General features: G+C 46.2%; 2 long non-coding RNA genes across 2 annotated transcripts; both read right to left on the reverse strand.

Annotated features, from left to right (window-relative positions):
• Nucleotides 1–125: 125 nt before the first annotated feature.
• Nucleotides 126–627, reverse strand: LOC113941371. The gene is made up of 3 exons (XR_003525659.1): nucleotides 554–627; nucleotides 303–421; nucleotides 126–154 (listed from the first exon to the last, which is right to left on the reverse strand). It is a non-coding gene; the product is annotated as an uncharacterized LOC113941371 (long non-coding RNA).
• Nucleotides 628–1,125: 498 nt separating this feature from the next.
• LOC113941370 lies at nucleotides 1,126–3,495 on the reverse strand. Its single transcript, XR_003525658.1, has 2 exons — nucleotides 3,452–3,495; nucleotides 1,126–1,266 (listed from the first exon to the last, which is right to left on the reverse strand). It is a non-coding gene; the product is annotated as an uncharacterized LOC113941370 (long non-coding RNA).
• Between the last annotated feature and the right edge of the window lie 1,818 nt (nucleotides 3,496–5,313).

Raw genomic sequence — 5,313 nt, forward strand, 5'->3', positions numbered from 1 at the left:
ACTGGCTGCATTAACCAGTCCCGTTGGCTGGCGGGACTGGTTTCGCCATTGGGATGTTGGTCTGTGGGGTTGAAAATCCAGGAGATGGCAGCTGGGCGCTGGTGCTGGGGCTGACGATCTCCAGTGCCAGCAAGCCCTGAGTCATCTCGGGAGGCTGTGAGGGGAAAAAGGAAGGACAAGATCGTTCCAGACCTGGGACAAGATAGGCCAGAGCAGTGCGGCTCTGCCAAACCCCCCCTGGGCACCCACTGCCAGGCCCAGGGGCACCAGGCCCAGGGGCACCAGGGTGCTTTGCCTCTTACCTGTGCCCAGACCAGCACAGCCATCACATTCCCAGCTGGTTATGCTGTCCCTCAGGCCAGAGCAGTGTCTGTGGGTGCCCTCGGCAGCACAGGAGGAGCACAGGAGCAGTTCCCAGGGCCTGGAGAAGCAAACGGGTTCATGGAGGTGAGGACAAAGTGTCCAAAGCGTGGGATTATCTGGCTGAGCTCTTCCCCTGGGTCCTTCTGCTTCAAGCCCTGCAGAGCCCTGGGGGGCAGCTTTGGCAACTTACCCCTCCTCCTCTGCCTCCTGCCTGCCTCCTGGACAAAGGCACTCACTGGAATCACAGTGCCTGTGTCTCTCTGAACTCGGCGAAAGCATTAATGTCCTCCTGTGATGACTCTCTGATGGGAAAAGAAACCTGATGAGCTCCCTCTGTCCTGGAATGGGGCAGGTGCAGGGTGTCCCTGTCTTCCCCCTGTGCCATTTCCAACTCCTGTGGGAAGCTGAACCCAGGACTCACGGAACAGGGCAGGGCCAGGACTGCTGGGGCAGGCCCTGGCACGGCACAGCACTTGCACCCCCTGTGTTGTGAGCCACATTTGGATGCTTTTGCAACTGGTGTTTGAAGCAACTTCCTTTGTAGACAACTGTTTCACTAAGTAAATTAAGGCTTTCACATTCACCCCCTTCCTTTAGGTAAGGATTATAACCAGAAAAGGAGGGAAGAATTACTTGGTGTGTAACTGAAAGGCCAAAGTCCTACTCAAGAAACCAGATGTGACAACAGCTCATTTACAACCCAGGGAGAAAACAAACAAAAGTGCACACAGAAAGATTTAGGAGTCACATGAAGATGAATATAAAATGGAACATGAGTCACGTGTTTTAGAGATTCGAGCAGATGATTGGGGGCTAGAAAGGCGTCAGTGGATGGCACAGGAAGAGTTTTGAGGAAGAGCTGGAAGGAGAAACATGGCAAGAAATCTGCTGTTCTACACAGACCTGCAGCGGGGAAAACAGTTTAAGACTTCTGAAGGAACAAAGTAATAAAACTCACAGAGCCCAGGAGCAGAAGAGATTCAATACTTGCCAAAAAGCATCAGCACTAAGCTCATGGACACACATTAAAAGCTGAATGCCTCCAATTCATGAATTCCACTTTTTTGCTTCGGGACTGAACTCAGTGATAAAACTGGTCCAAAATGCAATGGACCCAGAGGCTGCACAAGGCCACACTAACACGGCCTAGCAAGGTTTGCACCTCACCCCTCCGTGCTCCTTTTCCCTTCTCCCAGAGCTTTGCATCAGTCTCCACACCATGGAGGGGTGAGGAGGAGGCACAGGACTTTGGAGCGGCTGCTGTTCAGCACCTGAGGCCGCGCAGACGGCAGTGGCTGCTGGAGGGCTCTGCTGACACACACAGCCACGGGACAGCTAAAAGTCACTGTCACCTACCCACTGAAATAGGAGGAGTTGCATCTCGAACATCTTCCCAAGCTGTGTGCAGCCTAAGGAAGGCCTTGCTCCATCAGGTATCGTCTCAGACTGAAAGAACTGGCTCTAAGGAACTGCTGCTTTTAAAGAAATGCATCTGTTCCAAAGCACAGTGCTACAGCAATACAGCTTCCCACAAAAAAAGTTCCTCCCTGTACACAAAATGCAATGGATGCCCTCATTAAAAAGGCAGAATCGAGGCGGTTTGGAATTTTAAGCAGCCAGAAAGACAAAAGGACCTGTGTCTGGCCACAGGCAGCTCCCAAGAAAGTCACAAAATGTGCCAGGGACAACAAGAGGTCAAGACCAAATTCCTTTTAGTTCAGGAAACTGGAGAAGGTTCCGTCCCTGTATTCATCCCGTATAGAACTGAATTCATTTTTCTACTCAAGCCTGCCAATTTTGTGGTTTGACTATATGAGCAATGAGTTGAAGTCTATCAGCTAGCAGTTTAATTTAAAAAAAAAACAACCAAACAGAAAACTGTCCTGGCATTACACATCATTTTGTGCAAAGTCAGACCTTTGTGAATGAAAAACAGCAACAGAACAACTGTAGGACAGGAGACAGTCCCTGTCTGCTCAAAGACTCTCACTGATCCTGACAAAAGCAGAAGGACACAACAAGATGCACGGGAGGCAAGTTCTTCCTGCTGTACTTTCCACACCATTTGTTACCCAAAGCGTGCAGTGCCTCTCTGGAGACTCACCTGTGCCCCAACCCTTCTGAACCAGCAAACCTACGACAGAAAAGCTCGCAACGAAACACGGAGTCAAATCCCAGGAGACCAAAGAACCCCAGCCAGGTGTGAAGGCTGTTCTGCAGTGAGACAGGGGGAGAGCACGATCCAAGCATTGCCCATTTCCCAGAGCCCGGCAGGAATGATCCCGGGCTCCTTCTGAAACACACGTGCGCACACGGCCACGCACCGACCACCTTCAGAAGGGATTCAACCAGAAGCTGCAGCCAGTTCAACATGGAATAAGTAAGCAATGGTAAAATTTACTCGTCCAAATATATAGAGTGTATTTTCTGTATATTCCAGCTAATGTTGGTTGGGACTGGGGAGTTGTAAGCTGCAGAAGAGTTAACTGCTGTGTTATTATTATAAGTTGACTGTCCTGCAACTGGCAGTTCCCAAGTTGGCAAAGATAAAGTATCCTGCTTTACTGAGCACGTACACCATCTCCTGCTTTTCTAAAAATATTGTCTGAGTTCCTCATTAGAAAAGGAAGAAAAGAACAGGGATCAGAGGGTCAAGGATGGAGATGATGAAGAAGAGCCAAGGAGAACATCTGGATCATCTGGATCCCTTCCCATATTCAGCTCCAAGGACATTGGGCTAATTAAAACTATTGAATGGAAAGTCCCTGGCAATCAAAATGGGCCTACAACCCAACCAACCAGAAGGAAGCCCGCGAACCCAAGCCCAACCAAGAGCCAACAAATGACTGTGGGAGGGGAGTCGGAACAAGGATAAAAGTTGCTGTTTGTTTGTATTGGGCCTGTGGGGAGCAGGGGTCTCTCCAGGCACCCAGATTTGCTTATCTGCACTTTATATAAATCTGACAAGAAATTTTGCTGCTAAATTTTGATTTGGTTTATTTACCTCTAACAAACATTAGAGCCTTGTCTGCTTGACTGGGTGTTTTTAAAAGCTAAAAAGTAAATGTTATTAGGAAGAACAACTTACCAGTCCTTCAACCAAGAGCAGCTATTTTGCTTACAGTCAGCAAATCAAGTCCTCCACACATCTGTAGGGAAAATGGGATATTAAACCACTGGAATTAAAATTAAAAGACAATAAAGAAATCCTAAGAATCAAGCATTAGCCTATGAGTATTACACAAGTCCCATCCCTGAAGGAAAAAAAACCAAGCAAGCATTACAGATCACAGCATATGCTACAAAAGACATTTCATAACAAACTTCCAAGTATCACCAGGGATGTGTTATCAAAGAACCTGTGCAAACCACCCAAGAAATTCAGGCCCAGTCCTGTACACAAACCCCTTGAGAAATTACCACAAACCCCCCCTGCCTTTTTTTTTTTTTTTTAATTTTTCTGAAAACCATCAGGCAGGCATCAAGTGGAAATGAACTTCAGCAAACTGACCTGCCCTTCACAAGATAAAAGAAAATACACTTTTTGCTGAGAGGTGGTATCAGCTGAGGGAAGGGCAAATAATGTAACACATTTCTAGGGAACAAATTCTCTACCCTATCCCAAAATCATCCCCGTATGGGCAAGGCCCGAATGGAAAACCCTGACTCTGAAAATGCTTATTGGCAATCTACATCAACAAAACTTTAATCACAGACACCTTAAACAAAGGTTGGAAGATTAAACTCAGACCTAAAACTCTGAAACAACTCAGGAACTTCCTTTTTGCTGTGAGTTTGGACTGTGTGAAATGAGCCATAAAAGTTATCCTCCTGACATGTATGAGCAAACTGCTTCTCCTGGGATCTCTCAGAACCTACTTATATTAAAACACAGCCTCAAATACACAAAAATGAGTGGCCCTATCCAGTGACAGCACACTGTGCAAGCCTTTAAATTCTTCTCTTCCACTGGTATTTACTCAGATGCACAGAAGGAAAGCTGTGATGAACAGAATTGTCCTTTCTTTGTTGATGGAATTGATTTGAAATTATGATGCAAAAAGACCCCTTCAAAAAGGGGAAATGACAAAAAATTATATTCGTAAACTGGCATAAACATGGAGAATATACAAAGGAATGTTACATTTAGAGGTTTAAAACACGTCTTTAAATGTGCTCCAGCAGCTGCTATGAAATGGAAGCACAGAACTTGTGCAAAGTGCCCACCCACCATTTCAGCAGAAACACAACCTGGCTGCTGAACTCTGATCATCCAAGAGGCCTCCACCAGTCACTCAAAGCAGGACAAATGAACCAGGTCAATACATTCACTGAGGCCCTTTAAATCTCCTTCTGCCCTAGGTGTAACATTTCCCTAAAAAAAACCCACTTAAAAACTACCATCTGATACAGGAAGACAGGAACGGTTCAAGATTGCAAGATTTTCAACTGACAGCTCTCAACTGCCTTTAATAACTCACAACTACAGCTCCACATTCATCACCTGCATTCAAGTGGGTTCCTGTTGTCTTTGCTTCAGAGGCAGCACACAGCTACAGCAGCTGCACAGAAACTCTAATGAGGATCTTTAATATGGCTTTCTGTCACCACAGAGCAGCTGCTTCCAATGACAAAGACTCGACCCAGTTGTCTTGTGACCTCAGCACCACTTTGCAAAAGCAATCTCCTCTTTGCCACAATGGTACCACTCAGCACTAGTGACACTTCTCCACTTGCAAGTGAACAGGTGAACCAAACAAGGAGTTTTGTAAAAAACGCCACCAACGTGTTGATAACACCTTACATTTCATTCACACAAGTTATTTGTCCACTAGTACCAAATATACCACTGTATTTTTGAGTTTTCCAATTTTAACATCCAAAAAACAATCAGCACCAAACCCCAGAATTAATCACAAAAGCTGGAGTTTATGCCCAGAGCCACAAACC

This window comes from Corapipo altera, unplaced genomic scaffold, assembly GCF_003945725.1.
Source record: "Corapipo altera isolate COAL_440 unplaced genomic scaffold, ASM394572v1 127683, whole genome shotgun sequence".
Classification (NCBI taxonomy): Eukaryota; Metazoa; Chordata; class Aves; order Passeriformes; family Pipridae; genus Corapipo; species Corapipo altera.